The sequence below is a fragment of the Dama dama genome, chromosome 16 (genome assembly GCF_033118175.1).
Source record: "Dama dama isolate Ldn47 chromosome 16, ASM3311817v1, whole genome shotgun sequence".
NCBI lineage: Eukaryota > Metazoa > Chordata > Mammalia > Artiodactyla > Cervidae > Dama > Dama dama.
In genome coordinates, this window is record NC_083696.1 from 17,136,596 (window position 1) to 17,159,877 (window position 23,282).

Here is a 23,282-nt window from a genome sequence, read left to right on the forward strand (position 1 = left end):
CGTTTGTAAAGTGCTAAACACAAGCATGCAGTTGTGTTAATTTGTTGAACAGAAATGTATTGAGGATTTACTATGGGTCAAGCACTCATGCTGGAATCCTGCAGTGCTAACTCATAACAGATGAAAGATCCTACATTTGTGAAGTTTACATTCTCTTGAAGCATCTGTACAAAAAACTAGATAAATATGTAAATTACATTTGGCAGTTTGAAAAAGTGATAAATGCTAAAGAGAAAAATCAAGCAAGAAGGAAGATCAGGAGGGCTGAGGGGTAGGTTCCCTCATAAACAATGCGGTCAGGGAAGTCCTCTCTATCAGGACAAGAAAGACCTCACATCTTCTTGGCTGAGGGGTAGCAAAGTACAGCACATTGGTCAAATCTGCCTGTGGCCTGTCCTCATAAGGCACGCAAACTAAGAATTTTTAAAGACATTTTAAAAAGGATTATAAAATAGCAAAGAGGAATATGTGCCTGAAAAGTTTAAAATATTTACTGTCTGGTCGTTTACAGAAAAAGTTTGCAGATTTGATCCATTTTTCATCCCACTACTGTGGCAACTAGCTTTGCACAAGTTTAACCTGACAATATCGGGCCTCAGCTACATTGAGCATCCCTTGATTTCTGCCTCCTCCCACCCCTCATTCTCCACAGAAAGCTGTCTGACCCTCACACATGTGTAGCCTGGAGGTGTGAAGTCCTTAACACACATGGGGAGTGGCAATGGGGAGTGGGGGCTGATAGATAAATACCTCCCCCCATTCCTCTCAGGCAATTGCTCTCGTCTGTGTCATATTCTATATGCCTCCCCAGAAGGTACTGGTAGGATTAAACTCTGCTTCCTTAAAGTAGTGACCAACTTTGGCTTTTCCTTTCTCTGTTTCTTTCCCTTTAGATTCTCTCCCTTGCTTCCTAACAGCTCTTGTCTCAGGCTCTGCTTTTGAGTGGAAACCCAGTCTAAGACTAGTGTCAAGAGTGGCCCTAGGAAGCTGGCTTGCATGCTGAGACTCTGGAACTGGGTTATGGTCAATCTTCTGTGTGAAGTGATGAACCACAGGAATGTTTTGAGCAGAGAAGTAACCTGACCTGACTACTATTTAAAAACAATCATTCTAGCTGTTGTATTGACAACGGACCTTAGGGAACCTGGTGGTGATGGTCACAATGAAGGTGGTGCGGAATGGTTGCATTCAGAATATAACTTGAGTCAGTTAGATTTGCTGATATTTGGGTGTAAATTGGGCTTGCCAGGTGGCACTATTGGTAAAGAACCCACCTGCCAATGCAGGAGATATAAGAGACTCAGGTTCCATCCCTGGGTCAGGAAGATCCCCTGGAGGAAGGCATGGCAACCCATTCCAGTATTCTTGCTTGGGGAATCCTATGGACAGAGGGGTCTGGTGGGCTACAGTCCATTGGGTAGCAAAGAGGCGGACACGACTAAGGCAACTTAGCATGCACAGATATAAATTATTAGAGAGAGGCATCAGAATAACTGTTTGGTCTGATCAACTTGAAAGATTGAGTCATTAATTGTGATAGGAAATACTATGGGAAAAATAGTTTAGAGAATAATTTAGAAAAATAGTTTAGAGGTTTAGAGAATCAGTATGATGTATCATTTTTCTTTTTTTATTATTCATTCTTTCAATTTGTCAAATATTAAATGGGCAGCTACTATGTACCAGGAACTGTGCTCGGCTCTGGGAGTTAAATGGCGAGCAACAAAAATACGGCTCAATCCTCCTAAGTACTCAAAGTCTAGCAAATTTGGTGTTTATAATTTAGTGTGATAAATGCTTTGGTGATTAGATGAAGAGTCCTAAGATCAGAATGAAGGAAGAGGAGGAGAATGGAGGGAGGAGGAGGATGGAGGGAGGAAGAGAACAAGGATGAAGACAAAGAAAAATTTCCTTGACATTGAGCTTCTGCTCTGCACCTGGTTCTGTGAGCTGCTTTATCCTGTTTAGTCTCACTTACTCCTCTCTATGCCTCCGTGACATAGACATCAGAAGGAGCAGTGGTGGGGCTCAATGGGATGACATTACTCAAGTTCTGTAAGAGGCATGTCTTGATTCTATAAATGAAGAAAATATCTAGGCTTGTGTCAGAAACCTAGTGCAAATCTTTGTGATACAGGCAAGGTGAGGTCTTTTGAAGTCTTTTTTCCTAGATTTAAACCCAAATCTTAGGATGCCACCCTCCTGTAGCCAGCTATATCACAGGAAATCACAGAAAGGAGTACATGATGGCTGTGTCTCCTTCCTTGTGGGAGAAGGCTCTGCTTCTCTGATTGCTCTTATCCCTAGGGAAGGAGGTACAGGAGCAGGTGAGCTACCAGTCTACATGACCTTCAAACCCACCCAGATACTGTATATAATTCAGATTAGTGTTTGGTCTTCTTGGGAGAAGAGGGAGATAAGTGGGCAGAAGAGTGGAGAATTTCTTTTCCTCCTGAAGGTAGGATTCAGTTTAGTTCAGTTCAGTCAGTCATGTCTGTCTCTTTGTGACCCCATGGACTGCAGCATGCCAAGCTTCCCTGTCCATCACCAACTCCCAGAGCTTGCTCAAACTCATGTCCATTGAGTTGGTAATGCGTCCAACCATCTCATCCTGTCATCCCCTTATCCTCCCGTCTTCAGTCTTTCCCAGCATCAGGGTCTTTTCCAGTGAATCAGTTCTTCTCATCAGGTGACCAAAGTACTGAGTTTCAGCTTTAGCATCAGTCCTTCTAATGAATATTCAGGACTTATTTCCTTTAGGGTGGACTGCTTGGATCTCCTTGCAGTCCAAGGGACTCTCAAGAGTCTTCTCCAACACCACAGTTTAAAAGCATCAATTCTTTGGCGCTCAGCTTTCTTTATGGTCCAAAAATGTAGGATTACTTCCCTTTTATAGATGAGAAGTTTAGTAACTGGTTCAAGCTCAGTGAGTAGCAGAGCCTATGTCCAACCTAGGTCTGTCTGATTTTTTTTGACTCTGCAGAAACAGTGTCTGTGGCCTTTGAAAAGAGAACCTGTAGTCAAGTGGAGAAAAAAATGTGACATATTACAAGCTGCTTTAAAAAGTCTAGAGGGCACAGGAGTTCTTAAGGGACTAGAGAGTACCAGGACAAATGAAATTTATGGGACATGTGACTGAACATGCCATGAAAATACTGGGCTTGCCAGACTTCAGTTCTTTCTGAGAAGAGTTTAGATCAAGAAAACAAGCTGAGATTGGCTAATTGTTACCCAGATTTCTGACCCTGCTGAAATGTCTCTCATGTAATTCTCCCTGGGTTTCAACCTACCATGCTTGTGTTTCTTTCTTTTAATAATTAAAAAAAATATGAAAATGACAATTTGACTATAAAAACAATCCATGTTCATTGTAACAAACAATAAAATTAAAAATTTATGGAGAATATTTTTAAAAACTATCCATAATCCCCCAACTCAGGAGATATCACAGTGAATTTGTCCGTACACATCCTCCAGGATTTCAAAACTGCATCTGTGTTTCCAAGTGTAACATCATGTCCTTTCCCTCACTTGTTAATATATTCCAAATTTGGTGTAACTGAGGAAAGTCTTGAACAATGTAACTCCAGGAAGATAATGAATCAGATCTACCTTGGGGGAGCCTTTTTTTCCCTTTTTCTCTGTTACCTGTCAAGTCCAGGGTAGCCTCCAGGGGTATCCTGAGAGTCGAGAATGAAGGCTCCAGACTTGTTGAGAAGTTGGAAAACAATTGAATAGAGAAGAGATGCCAACTCTGAAATCTCTAGGCCTGTGGACGTTTCATTTAAAATATAGGACTTGAAACCCACTTTAAAGTTTTGATTATTCTTCGGGCCTTCATGTGTATTCTCAATGCACTAAGGCAAGAGTCAGCAAGTTTTTTTCTGTTAAGGGCCAGATAGTAAAATATTTTAGGCCTTCTGGATAATACTTTCTTTCTACTCAACTCTGCCACATTAGCAGAAAAACAGCCATAGATATGTAAATGGTAGGCATGACAGTATTCTTATAAAACTTTATTTATAAAAATAAATGGGAAGCTGGATTTGGCTGGAGGACTATAGTTTACTAATCCTTGCCTAGCTAAGGAAGAACATTTAAAAAGAAATTATAGCATTTCTCTCCATCACCAAAGGTAGGAGCACTGGGCCTACACACACACACACAGACATTCAGCACATTCACTCACACATTTCAGTTTTTAAAATTGTGGTAAGTATACATAAGATTTACCATTTAAATGAGTTTTAAGTGTACAATTCAATTGTATTAAGTACATTCACATTATTGTGCAACCATCATTACCATTTATCTTCAGAACTTTTTTTGTTTTGCAAAACTGAAACTCTGGACCCAGAGTTAAATAATACCTCATCACCCTTTACCCTCAATCCCTGGCAACTAACATTTTACTTTCTGTCTTTGTGAATTTGACTATGATAGGTCTCTCATATGAGTAGAATTTTACATTATTTGTCCTTTTTTGACTAGCTTATTTCACTTGGAAAACCTGCTTGGGAAAGTACAGTTGCAGGACAAACAAAATTAAAACAGGTCACACTGTGACCCACAGTGAAAAGGGAAGCTCCTAGTTAACTCCATCACAGTAAATGATCTGAGTTTGTCTTTTTTTTTTTAACCCTGATTAACTTGGCAGGCTAAACTAGTGTATCTATCAGTGGATGATTGATATTTACAAATAGTCCCCTTTGCTGGACATTTAGGTTATTCCCAATGTTTTGCTGTTACAAACAGTGCTTCAATAAGCATCTTTGTACATAATCCTTTTCTGCACATCAGATCACTTTTTAGTGGTGGCTGAGTGATTATATCTTCAGCAGTAGCTTTGTTGTGACCGTGGATTGTTTGACTCCAAAAAAGTTGTGGATCCAAGATGGCTACTGCTAAAAACATTGCTTGACTGGTCTTCAAGAGAACTGGCAAGAGCTAGACAAGACATCCAGACTTCAGCCCTACAGGTTTTTTCTCAGGGCAGAGATCAAGGTTGGTGGTGAAGGACAGGAAATCAGAAAGGACATTAGAGCAAGACTGACCAGGAAGAAAGGCCCTGGACTTAAGCCCAAGCTGGTAAATTGAGCATGTTTATTGTGGATGCCATTGAGGGTGAAGGAGAAGTGGGGATAGAGTTCTCTGAAGAGTAGTTACATAAGCCAGAGGGACTCCCCCTAGCTTAATGGATCCTTGGTCTGTTAGATTTACAGGAACCTTGGAGGAAGAAAGTAATCATATGGTTCTATTCCATACTGTGGAACTGGCTGTGTTAGAACTATTCAGCCATATCCAATTGTCTCCACTTTCTAGGCATATGGAAGGATATGTTTTCTTATCTCTTGCAAGTCATCAGGGCCATGTGACTAGTTCTAGCCAGTGGACCACAAACAGAAGTACTGTGTCATTTCCAGGATGAGATGGTGAAAACTCAAGCTTTAGCCTCCCACCATCTTAGAATACCTGAAGATGTTGTGCTGTGATGGTGACATTACAGTATAGAATCTCTTTTAACTTGGGTCCTTGGCTGACTTTGTGGAGTACTCTTTCCCATGTATTGGGATGAGAAATAAATTTTAAGTTGTTGAATTTTTAGCACTGTTGCCTATTCTGTTCTGACTGTCCCTGTGCAAGGTCTAAGGGCAGAGTTGGAATCTAACTCTAAGTCTCTGTAACCTTAAAACCTGTATTAGTATTCCTAAATCATGCAAGTCTCTGGTTGGTGTGATTTTGGGAACACAGTGGTTTGGAGGCTAGGACACCAGATCTTGGATCTAGGAATATGACTAATCCTGAAACTCATAAGATTGAGGGAAGGAGAACACAGGCTACTGATTATACCTCCTGCTCCTGTTAGAAGTAGGAGCTGGTTTGGGATGCTGACCCCACAAGCAGAGGCATCAGTAGATTCAGTGTTAGATAGATGAGTAAAGCAAAGGGAGGAAAAATGAGAGGAAGATGTGGGTTGGTGATGCTCCTTGTTACCACTGAAATCAAGTAATCTCATTTCCAGAATGACAGTGCAGATTCATTTAAATTTACCTCAGACTTCCATCCTAGCTTACATTGCTATATGTGGGCAGGCAAGGCATTAGAAATCACAGGTATCTTAGAGTCAAAAAGTTATTAATCTGGCACATGATAGAGTTACAGCTCACTGAGAATTAGCTTTCTTTTGGATTTAGTCACCTTGTCTTTACGTCTTACAGTCTCAGCATCAGATGATCCCTCCCAGGCTTAGGCTTCCATGGGTCCTGGGTGATAGGTCCCTGTATTCTGTGAAATCTATGGAGAGGTTCTCAGTTCTGATTGGGTCCATCAGGCCAAATTCACTGACAGTTTTTAGTATCTTCTAAGCTCCTAGGGACTAGAAAAAGGAAGAATGTTGTGAAGGATTTCCCTTTATTTTATCTTTTATATGAGAGCTTGAGATATAACTCAGAACTCCAGGAGGAGAGACACAGTGTACTATCAGGGTCCCCGATGGGAAAGAAGAAACAAAAATCTTTTTTTTTTAAAGTTCCATTTTATCACCTCAACCATAGGCATGAGATTGCAGCAAAGATTAGGTGACATACCTTTAGAATAGTGCCTGGCAGGCAATGCGAGCTAGATAAGTATTCATTCACTTTCTTTCTACTATATCCTCAAACCATTTGTGTGTGTGTGTGTGTGTGTTCAGATATTGTAATCGAAGTGTACTAAACAGGACAATCTCATCCCTGAGCAATGCACCATCAAGAGATCAACACCTACAGGATTATACAAGCCATTGACACAAGTTCCTAGAATGCATGACTCCATCAAACATAATCTGCCTGTGGGGCTCGATCTCTGAATTGGGTTCTTTTGGTTGCAACACATAGAGACTCAGTCAGGTTAGTCCAAGAAATGTCTGTGGGGCAAAGGGGAAACAATCTCATGGAAATCCAAGAACAACAGGCAAAACAAGCCAACCTGCATGGCACTGGAGGTGGACAGTGGACCGGTGCCTCTAAGGATCTCAGCAGCGGACTTTAAGGATCTTCTCTAAAGTGTTCCCCTGAGAAATGCCGCACATATTATCTCTTAGGTCTGCTTCGTGTATCTGCCCATTTCTCTCCTTGCTAAAAACTGACTTCTTCTCTGTACACTCTGTGTCTTTTCTCTACCTTGCGGTTTTTGCTGTCTTCTGACTTGGTTCGTTTATCACTAATTGTAGCATCTCCAGCTTCTCTCAGACTTGTGACCCTCAGTTTTCTGTATACTGCCCAATATATTGGGCCTATTTCTTTTTTTTTCAAAGCTGTTTTCTAAGTGCTAGACGTGTAGTGTTCAGGTCACAGGTGAGCCTTGTTTAGCTGTGGAAAAATCCAGCTAAGCTTCTCTGGCATGTGGGATCTTCCTGGGTAAGGGATCGAACTTGAGTGTCTTGCATTGTCAGGCAGATTCTTTACCACTGAGCCACTAGAGAAGCCCCGGGCCTATTTCTCAACTTAAATTCTTAAGGATTTAAATATATTCTATATTTAATCCTATCAAGAGTAGAACTGAGTTGGTCCAGTCTTCCCTATATGGCAGATCTTTCTCCTGGGTCACATAATAAGCCTCTGTCTGTCTTGGGGTTAGGTGTTCATGCTAGTGTGGCAGGAGAGAGGATTTGAGGGTTTGAAGGAAGCCAGGTGGCTGCATGGTGGAACTTAGGGTAGAGGTGCTTAGATTTGAGGGCTGTAGAAAAACAGTTTCCTATAGAAATGGCTATGAATATGGCAGACATACCTTGATTGGCAAGTGTAATAGAGATTCGTTGAATTTTGAATTTTTCTTTATCCAGTTTAGAGATAGTCTTATCCAAATCCTGTAGTTTACATATGAGGACCAGAAACTCAAAGGGGTACAGTGATTTGCCAAGGATTGCATTCTAAGTAGTAGAGTAGAAATTAGAATTTGATTCAGTGTGTTTTCTAGTATATTAAGTATAAATATTTTTTAAAAATTCGTGATGACCTAGTACGTGTGAGGCACCGGAACAAACCAAAGGAAGATCCTTGCCCTTGGGGGCTTATATTCTAGACGGGGAAGAAAGATAGTAAATCCAATCATGAAAAACAAGTAAATAATATAGTGTGTTAGAAAGTGACAAGTGTTATAGCAAAGAAAGAGTTAGGAGGATTAGGAATGCTGGGGGTGGAGAGCTATATTTTAAAATAGGGAGTTCATGCTTTACTGTATTCCTGAAACTAACACAACATTGTAAATCAACTATGTGTGTGTTGGTCGCCCAGTTGTGTCTGACTCTTTGCCACCCCGTGGCCTGTAGCTTGCCAGGCTCCTCTGTCCATGGAATTCTCCAGGCATGAATACTGGAGTGGGTTGCTAGTCCCTTCTCCAGGGGATCTTCCTGACCCAGGGATTTAACTCAGGTCGTCTGCATTGTGGGCAGATTCTTTACCATCTGAGTGACCAGGGAATAAAAATTAAAAAACTTAAGGTGCTTAGGCCTCAATGGGATCATAAGAGAGAGCAAGTTCCTGAGAAATAAGGCTATGTGTATTCCTTCCTCTCCCCCTGGCCTAATGCCTTGACTGTACTGAGTATGGAGTAACTGTTTATTGAACGGAACACTTGTAGAAATGTCCTGAAGGTTAAGGAGGACAATAAAAGTCTCTTAAGTTTATCTTCTTTTTTGGTATCGTCCTGAGTCACTTCATTTCAGCAGCACGCTTCATGAAGCCCCCTCATTACCATATAAGTCATTGCAGAAATGTGCCATTTCAGTACTCCTGGGACTCTTAGACTCATGAAATGCCTTGTAAGCACTCTTAATACAAAGTTGTGGAGAGAGCTTTAATTAACAGAGAAAACACAACCTAAGCATTAAATACAACATGACTCAAAGTTCCACAAAATCCCATTCCCTTGGAGGCATTGGAACAGTGGGGAGGCTCTTTGTCAGTGGTGTGCTGGTAAATGTCTGACAACCAGCTCTCTAGGGCTGGGAGGAGATTATGATTTGTAGGCTTGCCCATTTCTGTGGTGTAAATACTCTATGGTTGGTTTAAAGTTTAGTTAAAAACTGATATCACTGAACATGGGCTTGGGAAAAGAGGAGCAGTTGTACAGTATGATATAGTATTTCTTTCATACAGATAGCACGGATGTAAGTAACCTTAAGAGCACATCTAAATACAGTAAAATAATTAGGAAGTGATAATTTTTGAGTATTTATTATTATTGCATTTAAAATAATTAACTGAAAGTTCACATCATTTTAAATAATGTTTAACGACCGGTTAGCAAAAGTTCTGGAAACTTTAATGATTGGCTCTTGTGAGCTGATACGTGGCAGCCCCAGTGTAGCATTGATCCCAGGTCCTTTTGCACGCCATTTCCTTGACAAGGACCAGCTCACTCCTTGAATTCTTGGGGATCAAATGTAAAGACACCTCGCTGCTCACATCTCCCCACGGCTGCCATCTGTGCCTTCTGCCACATGACAGAAGTAAGTGGGGTTTTGTAAAGTCTTAGGAAAGTGCCCTTTTCTAGGTCAGAGCCACCTGGATTGGGCACATGCTTTTATTCTTCTGTGGACTTTGATGTCTTCCATCCCCATATTCTTCACCTCACGTTGCTCATGCCCCCTGTACTGTGTTCCCCTGCTGAGCTCTGGGCTGTCAGATTTCAGCTGTTGAGCAGGCATTTGTGGAGTGCACATTGTGAGCTCACTCCCCTCCTTCTTGTGTTACTGGGTGTCAGGCCCTGGGCTCTGATCCCATTCTCTCATGGGGTCCTTACAGCAACCCAACTAGACAGGTGTTGGGTGTGTGTGTGCTCAGTCATGTTTGATTCCTTGTGGCCCCATGGACTGTAGCTCGCCAGGCTCTTCTGTCCATGAAATTTCCCAGGCAAGAACACTGGAGTGGGTTGTCATTTCCTACTCCAGGGGATCTTCCTGACCCAGGGATTGAACCCAAGTGTCTTGTGTCTTCTGCACTGGCAGGTGGATTCTTTACCACCAGCACCACTTGGGAAGTGGTAAGATGGGTCTTAGTATTCCAATATTGCAGATGAGGGCACTGTGGCCTAGAGGGAGGAAGTGACTTGCCCATAGTCCAGAAGTCACATCTTCAGTGAGACATTGCCTTTGACATGGAATATACAGACAAACACCTGTCACCCCTGGCTGTGGCTGGTTGTGGACTCGTTTTGCTCAATTTAGGGGGACTCAGATGTCTTTTCTGGTGTGCTCTACCACAGAATCCCAGCAGGGGGACACTTGGGAAGAAGGATAGAGCTATATTTGGGGTCAGGTCTGCTTCCTGAGAATGTCCATGACCCCATCACATTCACTCACACACACTGGTGGCTGCCAGAGCTGGATCCTGGCTCCTGAAGGGGAAAAGCCATAGGGAGGCCAGCTCGGCTCGTCCCAGTGCCGGCACTGATAGCAGTCCGGGTGCCGTTCATCTGAGCAGCAGATGTGTCCTCTGGCAGCTTTCTTGAGGGGAAGCCAGTTTTAGCTACAAAGCAAATGTTGAAGACCAAGCAGGAAGAGGAGGTGAGGGTTGTAGGGCCATAAAGATTAATTTCCCAGAAAACCTGCATTCAAGTCAAAGTGCTCCTACTTATTAGCTTTGTAGCCTTGGGCTTAAAACTGCGAAGTTTCCTCTTCTGTAGAATGCAGGGGAAGGGTGAAGTGTGATAGAGGCTGCCGTCTGCATGTGAGGTGTCGGGCTCTCTGCATGGAAGGTGCTGCAGTCAGCACGCGCTCATTACTGTTCAAGATAGGCCCGTGCCAGGCTCGTGGTCAGTACGCCACAAATGCCGGCTATTATTCTATTAATCCTCATAACCGTCCTGTGATTAGTAACAGAAAGAATAATTGTTGCTAGCATTTCCCGTGTACTTTCTATGTAGACAGCCATTGTTTTAACTTATTAACTTATTTAACTTTCCCGACTATCCCATGAGATTGGTTCTATTTTTAACTGCATTTGGCAAATGAGAAAAATTGGAGCACAGTTAAGTTAAATATATTGCCAAGGACACATAGCTAGAAAGTGACATGTGGGCTTTTATTGTCCTCACTTTACAAAGTTGGTCACTGTGGCACGGAGGGGTTGCGTGGCATGCTGAAGGTCAGACTCAGCGCAACTCTTCTCTGTGTTGCTAGGCAGGTGAAATGACACGACAGAATGAAGACTGCCTCTTTGAACTGTTGTTCTGTCGGCTTCAGACAGGGGTGAATTAAGTTCACACATTCTGTTTTTTCTGGTCTAGGTACAGCAGCTGGCCAGAGACACTGGGGCCTTTAGGTCCTGTTTGGACTTGGGGGATTATATAGGCGGGTGCTGACAGCCAGTTTGGTATGTAGGCCCTGGACTTTCCATCCCCTTGGGACAGCCCAAGAGTCACAGCTTATCTGACTTCAGAGCTGCTGCCAGCTGGAAGCCTCCAGAAGGGAGCTGACTGACACCTGGCCACGATCACATGCAGCTAGGTTGCCAGCAGTCACCCTGTGGGTCTCTTCTAACCACAGCGACAATCTCCAGAGCCTGAGCCCTCCCTGGTGCCCAGGACAGTAGGCAGCTGGGCAGGGGGAGGGGTACCTGAGGCCCCAGTGGGGTGGAGAGAATCAGGGTGTCAGGGGGACTCTCTTAGCTCCCTCTTCTTGCTGGTGCTCTCCACATACCCCCTCTGTCACCTGGGAACCTTCCTTCTTCCCAGGAGCTGCCCACTTCCCAGGATGGAGTGGGGATGACAGTTAGGTTTTTGTGGAGGGGTCCCAGAACCCCAGAACTGAGATGCTCTTTGAGAGCAGGTTGGTGCCACATGCCTCTAGGACTGTCTCCTTACTATATTGAGAGCCTTCTGGGCAGGAGCAGCTCAGGGTCCCCCTTTGCTGAGTCAGCACAGGGCCAGGGATGATGTTGGGGACAGTCACGTTTCCTGAGGGAAGGCCTCTTGCGGTTATTGGGTTGGAACTTGATGTCGTGGGCGGAGGTGGTGGTGGCAGTGGCAGCATGGGGGGTGTGTGCGCGTGTGCGTGTGTGTGCATGTGTGCACGTGTGTAAGGAGTTTTAGGGGAAGGGGAACAGAGCCACTCTATTCTGGAAAGGGGCAACGGTGCCAGTCTGGTTGTCCTGTTTAGCAAGCATGTATACTGCTGGTGTGGCAGGAAGGCTTTGGATACAGCTGAACATGGCCTTGACTGCTTGCTCCCTCTTGTATGGTGTGGATGAGATGGTGGTCATGCACACCTTTTCTCTGAGCCTCTTCATCCCTAAAGGAAAGGCATCTGTCCTCGGTGTGTGGACTGTCCTGGGTAGAAAGGGTGAGAGCCTTCCTGTCTGTCCCACTGTGAGTATCTTTTACCAAATGAGGGAGCAAGGAGGCAGGGGAACAAGGATACTGGTTCAGTGTCTCTGTTGGGACTGGCATTTGCAGCTCCTTAATCCTCTCTGCCTGGAAATCCCCAGGGGCAGCAGGAGAGTTTCTGCCAGGAGATGAGGTACAGAAGAGACTCAGCTTCCTAAAGTGGAGTCCTCACCAAGCTCTGTTGGAGGTTTGAGCTATTCTCTTACTGATGGGCATATAAAGTCCTGCAAAGAGCACCAGATTGGAGGACAAGATTTGGGATTCTGGCTATGTCATCTGTCGAATTGCACCAGCGGGTGGGGACAAGTTTCACTGGTCAGGCGTCTGAAGGAAGTTCTACCTGGATGCTGCCTTGTTACTCCACCTGTGAGTCTCTAATTGTTACTTGTCCTCCTCCCATAATGCCCTCTTTAAGACTTCCTTTTGTCTCCTCCTCCAGACACTCTTCCTTCTCCCTGCACGACAGTCCCCAGACCTTGTCTCTCATATCTTGAAGACTCTGCACTGCAGGCTGCAGCTGGATGTGAAGAGAGGTTTCCTCTGCCCAGGCTCCTGAAAAAGCCAAGGGAGAAGCTTGGGTGGTTGACAGGCTAGGCTTCCTGAGGATGGGCTCAGTGGGAGGGTGAGAACTAGACTTCAATTTGGTGTCCCTCTATCAGTAATGACCAAGCCCTCTTTCTTCCTGAATAATCTTAAGGCAAATGTCTGTATAAGAATTACTATCTTATGAAGATCATACAGTCCAGTTATAACATGAAATTCCTCTAATTAAAGTGATTTGATCCTATGTACGAAATATTAATCTTGACATTATTGTGCTAGTTATATATTCTCCTCCTCCCAGGGCCTATTTTCACTGCAAAGGGACTATGAGTCAATGAAGATGAATCAAAACTTCCAGAAAACCTGTTTTGTTGTGACCCCTAGATCCTCCCGGAGAGAAGTGGTAGTGGGTAGAGATACTGTTCGTATAGCTGCCACAAATAGTTCCCTTCATTCCCATGCCACACCTCCCCTTACAGGATTTTATGCTTTACAGAATCACCGTCATTTGCATTATGTGAAATCCTTAAAACACAAGTCTAGAGTAAGTAGTCCCCTCCATTACCGTTATAGGAAATCTAAGACTCAGAGGGGTGACTGAGCTGTCTGTGGTCACACAGATATTAAGCAACTTAAGAGTTTCTTAAATTGCCTTCTATGCCCTCTTCCCTCTGCTCAGCTGCTTCAGCCTACAATCTCTGTGGGGGAGGCCACACCCTACCCACCACCAGCAAGGAAAGAAAGTGCTCAAAAGATACCCAGTTGCAGCTGGTGCAGAGCTGGCAGGAATGGGAGAGGGGAGCAAATGTCCTCTAGGCTGGGAGTCCAAGTCATCATGGGCAGCATGGGGAAACTGGAGGGAATCAATCTAACAGCTGCCTTCAAACCTGTGTGGCTGTTTCTGTGCCCCTCCTCCCAGTGGATGGCCGTACCATCCACCAGCTGCCCCGCTGGAAACCTGCTGTGATTCTGATCCTCGAATCCTCACATCCTTTTGATTCTCTGCCCAATCAGTCACCAGTCTGTGTCCTGTCTCCATCTTCCATGGCTCTCCTGCAGTTCCCTCATCTCCATCTCCATGGCTAGCACTCTGGCACTGTGTCTCCCTTCCCCAGTCCATGGGCACTCTGCCTGCAGGCTGTCTCTCCTCCTCCCAACTATCTATCCTCAATGAGATCTTTGCAGTGAATTTTAGAAAGAAAAAAAAAAAAAAGGCAAATCTATCTGTGTTATCCTTTAAAATCCTTCACTGGCTCAACATTGCTTTCTGAATGCAATGAAAACCCATTAGCTGGAGCATTAAATTTCTTATGTTGGCCCCTGCTTACCTCTCTAGCTTCACCTCCCCATGTGCATGTTTTGCTGAATTTGCTAAGCTCCATGGATTCTGTCGTCTCCCTTCTTGCCCTGCTTGCTCCTATTCCCCCTTCAGTCGTCATCTTCTCCGAAAAGCCTTCCTCCCAACACCGGCTCTGAGCCTGGCCCCTCCTCAGTACCCCTTCAGGGGGGAGGGACTGAGGGAAGCTGGGACGGTGGTTGAGAGTCTCCTGTAGTGGAGTGCCCAGAGGGCGTTTTAAATAGAGAGGTCACACATTTATTGTCCAGTTTGTTTGTGCATTTTGAAGTGAGGCAGCCCACGTCAACGTCCTCTCCCTTCCCTCTCAACTGTCAGTAAAGTGTATCAGTATTAAGGAATGTTCGTGTGAGTGGGTTTGTGTGTGTGCCTGTGGGGAGGGCAACACTGGGGGAAAGGACTTTGAAGATGAATACCTGGGTCAACATGGAGACCACAGATGTGGAATAAGATTCAGGGGAGACCTTGGAATGTCGGGAGGCCCTAGGAAGCCACAGAATCTCAAGTAGTCCTTTGAGCTGCCTGAGGGCATTACTAGGAATTTTGAGGCTAACAATTGGAGATATGAGACTAACAACTTCCCCTGATATCTGAATTGTATTGGAAAGGAAAGCAAGTCTCCAAGTGAGCTGTGGAAGTAAGAATAAGATGCACTTTTGTGTCTTAATAATTTAGCTGCTAGGGAAGAAGCTGGGGTGGGGGTGCACAGTTAGGAGAGCTGGACCCTCATCTTCTAGACACCTGTGGCTCCTTCCCCCACATCATCCGGGTCTCTGCTCATATGTACCCCTCAGAGAGGCCTTCTCTGACCAGCAGAATACAGTTTGTATAAAAAGAGTAGTTTGAGAAGTCAAATTTTGAAAACCTCTATCTTAAAACTAGAATATTCTGAAAAGCATCATATTATTATCTGTTGACCTGTCAATCATCTATCTCTAATGGGTCGTTTGATTCAAGTAAAACCAAACCTGAGGCCTCCCAGGTTGCGCTAGTGGTAAAGGGCCTGCCTGCATATCCTGTGAGAAATAGGAATTGCTAAATCCTTTAAGTTGGAGGAGTGACATGATCAGACTTGTGTTTCACAGATGTTGTTCTTGGAGCAATGTGAGGAATTAGACTAGGGGTGGGGAGACCTGTTAGATGACTGTCCAGAAAGGAACTAATAAGATCCTAAACCAGGGCTGAGGGGATGAAGATAGGGATCCGACACTAGAGAGAGTTCAAAGGTAAAACTTGTAAGACTTAAGACAGGAGGGACCAGGTGGCAAGGAGATTTCTTGCTTGAGTAACTGGGTGAGTGGTGGCACTCCCACATAACATCTCCTTTTCCCTTACTTCTTCCTGATAACATCAGGATGCTGATTAAACTAATTTTATTCTTTAAAAGGGTAGCCATCCTTAGATTAAATCCTTACCTGCTTTGGCAAATTTTCTGCCTTTTAGGTCCATACCAATCCAAGGGGAAGACCAGAAACTTGCCTTCTCAGCCTCCTTTGCAACCAGGATCTACACATAGGAATCCAACTCTACTAGCTTGAGATGCTAGAATTTTTTTGGAGCCTGGTGACAGGAAGAGGGGGGTGCCACAAATCCACTTTGGTGATGGTGTCTCTGGTGGATGCAGTTCCTGGAGGGGTCAGAGGCAGAGGTGTTCGAGATGACCCCCAAGCCCTGCCTTTTCCTTGAGGTGAGCTTGTGTCTGCCCAGTGGTTCAACAGTTATGTCTCCTCCAGGTAACTCTGTGGTATGATTGGGTATTATTCCTGGAGACATAACCTTCAGTCCGCTCAGGCATTTTATGAGTTTCCTAATAGCCTTTCATAAATCTCTTTTCTGCTTAAATTAGGTCAAATGGTTTTGTTTGCAGTTAGAATCCCTCAGTGATATATTTCTCCCTGGTAGTTTGGCTGCAAGCAACAGAAACCTTCTCCTCCTGATTAAAATAAGTAACTAGTTACCTCAAAGTAAAAGTTACATAGTGGCAGCCCAATCATTATTACAGATATGTAGTAAACCTTTACTGTGTGCTGGCCACTCTTGTAAAGTGCTTTACACAAGTACTTCATTTACTTCTTGTATAAATTATCTTGGGCTTTCCTGGTGGCTTAGCAGCAAAGAATCTGCCTGCAATGCAAGAGACACAGGGGATCTGGATTTGATCCCTGGGTCAGGAAGATCCCCTGGAGAGAGCATGGCAACCCACTCCAATATTCTTGCCTGGAGAATCACATGGCAGGCTGCAGCCCATAGGGTCTCTAAGAGTCAAACATGACTGAAGTGACTAAGTACGACGCATGCACAAATTTCTTAATTTTACCAAAGAGGAACAGAAGCTGAAATATCCCAGTATCACACAGCTAGTGAGGGTTAGAGTGGCCACTGGAACCCTGGCGGTCTCATTCCAAATCTGATGCTCATAACCACCCTAAACTATCTTGGTGTTACAGAAGCGCATCGTTTATGCAGCCTTATAGTTCATCTAGTCCAAATTGTACCTCATACCTGATTCCTTTGTTGTACCGCCAAACAAGTGGAGAATGATTAACTCTCACTAAGGGAAACGGGGGCATCCCTGGTGGCTTGGAGGGAAAGAATCCGCCTGCCGATGCAGGAGATGCAAGTTTGATCCCTGGTCTGGGAAGATTCCCCCGGAGAAGGAAATGGTAACCCACTCCAGTATTTTTGCCTAGGAAATCCATGGACAGAGGAGGCTGACAGGTTACAGTCCATCAGGCCTTAGAGAGTTGGACGTAGCGAACCAACAACAACAACAAGGAAAGTGGGTGTATGGGACCGTATTAAGAGGGTGGGGTCTTTGAGAGCTGATTAAATCACAAGAGGAGAGCCCTTGTGAGTGGAATTAATGCCCTTAGAGACCCTGGAGACATCCCCTGCCCCTTCTTCCATGCAAGGAAACAGTGAGAAGACAGCCATCCGTGAACCAGGAAGCAGACCCTCACCACACCTGCATCTGCTAGTGCCTTGATCTTAGACTTCCCATCCTCCAGAACTATGAGAAAGATAGGTGTTGTTTAAGCAAAAAAAAAAAAAAAAAAAAAAGATTAAATGGAGCAAGAAGACATCCTTGAAATCCCCCCATTTCCAAGAATCAGGTACCAGGCCGTACTGGTTAGAATGTATTTGGCTGCAAACAACATAAACCCCAATAAGTGTCTTAAATCTTACAGAGATTTGTCATGTCATTTATCAAGAAGACAGGATGTAAACAATTTCAAGCCTGGTTAAGTAGCTCCATGTTATCTTAGATCCAGGCTAAGATCTAAGCCTGGATCTTGTATCTTTCTATTTTGGAATATCCTCTCTTGGACAGAGCCTGTCAGGTTACAGTTCATGGGGTCACAAAGAGTTGGACCTGACTAAGCAACTGAGCACACACATTCTGCATCCACAGAGGACTGGATTGTTAGCTTCAGATTAACAAAATGGCTGTCCTAGATAGCTGCAGACATTGTGTTTTTTCAAAATGGGAGGTTGGGTGTTAACAGCCAAAAAGGGGTCTCCTTTCCAAAATGGTACTCACTTCTAAAAGTCTGACTGGCAGCCATACCTATGTTTTGGGTCTTCCTGTAATCCAGTCACTAGGAACGAGAATACCATGAATGGCTTAGATGATTCGTCACCTGGAGAAGGGTTAGTCCTACCTTCCCTGAGTACTTTACTGCCTGCCTAACACCTAAACAAAATCTGGGTTCTGATGTAAGGAAGAGGATACATGGGAGCTTGGCTGTTGAGTAGGCAGTAGACAGGGTCTATCACAGTAGACTGTGGCGTCAGGACACACTGGGCTTCTGGTCTCAGCTGATTTATTTATTTGCTTAAGAAATATATATTTTTAATTAGCATCGAGTACTGTGTGATCTTTGGACCTGCCCATTACTTGCTGTGTGTTTTGACAAGTTATTTGACCTCTCTGGGCTTCAGCTTCCTTCTCCCTAAAATGAAATGGCCAAAGTAGATGATTTCGAGGTCTTGCCTCATATTCTATTCATATCTCTTTTGTCTTTTACAACAGGTTTACATTAAGAACTATAATTTTTTATTTAGGCTAGTTTTGCCAATGGACAGTTGATACCTTCTTACCACTTAAAAGCTATGTTTTCAAGGTGGGATTCCCATACTCTTGGGGTATGAGTGGTGAGTCAGTGGGTATGATAAGCCATAGGATAAGCATGGTGCATCTTCCAGAGTTTTGCCCAAAGATTTGAAGGAAAGCCTTTGAAATTTTTGTTTTCTATTATATAATTGGGAGCCTATTATGGAACATGGTGCAAAATTCTCAGACTTAGATAATGGCCACATCTCTTTTGGGGATATGTGTTTGATCTTCACTGTAGCTGTGGGTCTTTAGATAGAAAACCTTGTGTGTAGCAATGACTAACATTTTCTGAATTCAGAAAGTGACAGGTTATTTGCATATCACTTGGGTTTGCTTTCTTTAGAGTTCCTCAACCTCAACACATTGACATTTTGAGCCAAAAAATTCTTTGTGGGGGAATTTGTGGGGTGCTATTTGTGCATTGTAGGATGTTTAGCAGCATCTATGGTCTCTACCCACCAGATGCTAGTAATGGTCCCTTATGTGTGACTACCAAGAATGTCTCCAGGCATTGCAAAATGTTTCTAGGGGGTTGGGAGAATGGCTCCAGTTGAGAATCAATGATGTAGATGGATTAATATTTGAATTCTTAACTCTGCTTGTTATTTGGGATTAGTAGTTCTGCGACTTTGGACAAGATGCCTGATTTCTATAAACTTCAGCTCCTTTATCTGTCAAATAGGGCCAGTTCGTAAGATTGTTTGTCTACATTAAATGAGTTCACAGGTATTGAGTTTAGTACAGTACGTAGTCTTAATGGCCTTCCACTAACTTTAGTTTTCTTCTTCCCTTTGGTTTTCTGGAGATACAGAACTTTCCAATTGAAAGCGATCTTAGAAGTCATCCCACCAAAATTCTTCACTTTATAAATTAAGAGAGTGAAGTACATAGAGAAAATCTGTCTCCTCAACCCTGAATCTATCTTATACTCAACTAATGTAAAAGAGACTTACCGAGGTGAAACTGTACTGAGCAGATGAGGTTCTTTCCTGTCAAGGTTGATTTGCAAGATTCTTGTCCCTGTAGATTTCCTCATGATGTATTACCTCTGAGAGAATTCCAAAGCACTAAATTCTACTTGTGACTCAGACTAAGTTCAAATGTTTAGTTTCAGGGACTATCAATTGTCTCTTTGGAAGCACTTGTCCTGTGCTCTTTGAATGTTGGGGGATGTTAAGCATTGAAACAAAACATATGAAATATGAGAGTTAATATTCGGACCAGTCAAAGTTTAAAAAAAATTTATAATCATCAAGAAAACTTAACAGCTGTTCAAGAAACAGAGCAAAAGAAAGAATCAGAAAGATAAATGGATGACTCCAATTTTGCTTTCTTCTCTGTCAAAGACAAGGCTATTTGACAAAAAAGACTGGGACAAACTGATAAAAGGTACGGAATTCCCTGAAAGGGGAGACATGGGGATAAAGGCTGTCCTAAAAGAATTTTTCTTCTGGACTAAGCAAATCACTTCACAAGCTATTGGGAGATTTGCTGGTGAGATCAAACAGCCACTGTCAATAATCTGAGGGCCTCATAGAAAATGAGAGTCATCCAGAAGGACTAAGGATGGGCAAGTGTCTTGATTTTCAGGAAATACAATTAATTTTCCCACTTCACCCCCACTGACTATGAATTCATGAGTTTGGCACCAGTCTTAGGCAAAGTTCCATAAAAGATTATTCTATTAATGGCTGATGAGTGCCTATAAACTAAGCAGCAATGCCTCTAAGCCAGTAGCATTTCAGTAGAACAGGTCATGCTAAAGTAATCTAATTTCCTTTTCTGATTAGGGTGGTTAGAATGGCTGAGCAGGGTTGTGAGGTAAGCATAGAATATCCAGATGACAGCAAGGCATGTCTCTTGTGATATCATTAAAGGCAAAATGAGGGAAGATGGGCAGGATACAGATAATCATGTGGTGGCTGCATAATTGTCTCCAGTGAATAACAATTAGTGGATGAATAGTGATAAGAAAGCAGATCCCCAGTGGCTACTGTGGGGCATTGGCCCTGGGCCTGGGCTTGAACACACTTTATTAGCATATTAACCAGATCAAACCATGATCTGTTCTCTGTTCATGATCATCCTCTGTTCTCTGGGAGATCTACTTGGCCCTTAGGTCTTAATAAAATGATAGATATGGGTAGCCATGGTTTGTGCCAAGTGACCCCGAGTTCCAGGGTATAGCTTATTGAACTCGTTGCTCTTGGGATATGTGCTCCATGGTATTGATCCTTGTAGATCTGGCCCATCACTACCTCCCCAGTTTCATTTTTGCTACTCCTTCTCCGTGCTCCCAAGGTTTAGCCATACCAAACTGCAGTTACCTATATACGCCATGTTGTTTTATGTCCCCTTTATTTTGTACATTTTCCTGTATCTAACTTGAGTGCCTTTCTTTCTTTCCTACTTCTTCATCTGCCTGACAAGATTCAGTTCAAGACTCTTATTCAAGACTCAGTTAAACCTGGCTTTCCTCTGTACAGCCTTTCCTTTCATTCCCACTGCTTTCTGGCACCATTCCTAATAAATTCTTCCTCATCTGAATTTTTGTACTTGCACCTACCGCTGTTTAATAATCATCACGCTATATCAAAAACCTACCTACTTATCTATCTCCTCTGCCCTCTGTTCTCTACCCCTACCAATTACCCTACCCCAGTTCTCTACCCCTACCAAAACACTTTCAGGTCATTGAGGACAGGGACTAGATCCTACCAAAGCCTGGTATTTAACAGAGGCACTCAGTAAAGGAATTAATGAATAAAAAATCAGTGAGTGAATAAATAGCTTCTATGAAAACTGTTATTCTGGCTCTCTGTTACTGAGGTTCAGCCTGCTGAGAATCACAGTCACATTTTTATATATCCTGGGTACTTAGATGAAGCTTTCTAAAGGATTTTAAAAAAATGGGATTCCTTTCCTATTGCCGCCTGCTACATCAATAAGGGCTTATAAATACGTTGAAACAGCAGCAGAACTGTTTATCAAGGTACACACAAACCACACTGCCGCAACCTTACAGAGTTTCCCAGGGCTGTTAGTGCCTCCGTTCACTGGGAAGCTCACAGCAAAAGCCCAGTTTTTCAAGGCTCCCCTCTGTACCCAAGAAAGCACATCTATGCCACCTAGATATCATGAGGCATTTTTAGAAGTGCTATCTGTACTTTTCAAAAGGGAGTTGAGCCTTACTCATCTTATCTTTTTTCTAGACTCAGAAGGTATGAACCATTTTATTTAAATGCAACCAAATCAGGGAGGCATAAACAATAATTCAGCCTTCCTGGTACTTTAGGAAGAGTCTAATTATTATGGGAAGATCTGGGCCTTTTAAAAAAATGCTCCACAGAGCATAATGAAAGAATTAAAATTCAAATGGGGCCACCAAATGCAAGTCAGCAGGCATTTATATCTGTGCCAATTATTCAGTTCTAAATAGCTAGACCAGGCAGCATTTGTTGCAGGTTGGCCCAGTTGCCTAACTGGAAGACTGGCAGCCTGGCTTGCTACCAATATCCCTGAGTCCATTCTGGTCCCTGTATAGTGAGAGTTGGCATTTAGTGCCCTCCAAAATGCAAGGGATGATACTTCACTCATGATACTTCACACTCAGAGTCAGGACTGGCCTCACACATAAATTCCTGCCAAGCCAAGGTGCAAAAAGCCTGAGGTTTCAGAACAGGCAGACCAGGGTGTGAAATCGGCAATGAGATCACAGTGTCTGAAGGAAACTCAGACCTAATTCAGATGCCCCTTTAAAGGGTTGAGTTGGCTAGTGCTTATTAATAATGTCATATATTTAAGTAGAAGTTTCCACCATGGCCTCCATGATCTCATATGCCATGGCTAGGAAGCTCTACAGCAGTTGGATCCTGCTTTGCAATTGAGAAATGAGGGCTAGAGGGCTCAATAGAGTGTGAAGATAAAGAGAAACTTAACATGTTTGTGGCTGTTTCTACAGGGGAAGTGTCATGGGCGGAGATCCCCTTAGATATCAGGATGGGGCATGCCTTTAATCTGCTGTGGTTCAAGCTCCCCACTTTTGGAGACAAGAAGACACTGGATCACACTCATTGCTCTTCTCTGCTTGTCATTTTAGGTCTACTGGCTTGAAAAGACATCTGCAGGACCTAGAGAAGGTAAGACTGGGCTCAGAGAGAGAAAAAAATGTGTTGAACACCTGCTTTTAGCCTCCTTAAAATAACAGGAGGATATGAAGTAATTAGGGCTTCGTGGGACCCACTTTCAAAAAAGAGTAGGGCAGAGATAAAATCAGATCCCTGACTCACACTGTGATGGTTAATTTTGGTCAAGAAAGTACCCAGTCAACTTGGCTGGGTCATGGTACTCAGATATTTGGTAAACCACCAGTCTAGATGTCTCTTTAAAGGTATTTTTTAGATAAGATTAACATTTATGTCAATAGATCTGGAGTAAAGCGAATTACAGATGCTCTTTGATTTAGGATGATTCAATTTAATGATTTTATGACCTTATAATGGTGCAAAAGCAATATTCATTAGAAACCATACATAGAACTTTTTGAATTTTGATCTTTTCTCTGGCTAGTAATATGCAGTAGGGTACTCTCTTGAGATGCTGGGCAGGGCAGGGAGTCTCACAGCTCCCAGTTAGCCATGCAGTCACAAGGATAAATAACTGATACATTTATATCCATTCTGTACCCAGACAACTATTCTGTTTTTCACTTTCATATAGTATTCAATAAACTACACAAGATATTCAACACTTCACTGTAAAATAAGCTTTGTGTTAGATGATTCTGCCCAACTATTGGCTAATGTAAGTGTTCTGAGCATGTTTGAGGTAGGCTAGGCTAAGCTATGATGTTTGGTAGGCTGGGTGTATTAAATGCATTTTTCACAACATGTTTTCAGTTTA

General features: G+C 43.3%; 1 protein-coding gene across 1 annotated transcript in view; it reads left to right on the plus strand.

Moving 5' to 3' along the window:
• The window catches only part of ABCA1 (ATP binding cassette subfamily A member 1), a 340,473-nt gene that overhangs the window by 65,112 nt on the left and 252,079 nt on the right, over positions 1-23,282 (plus strand). Inside the window, exon 2 of the mRNA XM_061163510.1 lies at positions 22,480-22,519. The gene's annotated coding sequence lies outside the window, so the exon portion shown is untranslated. The remainder of the gene's footprint in view (positions 1-22,479; positions 22,520-23,282) is intronic.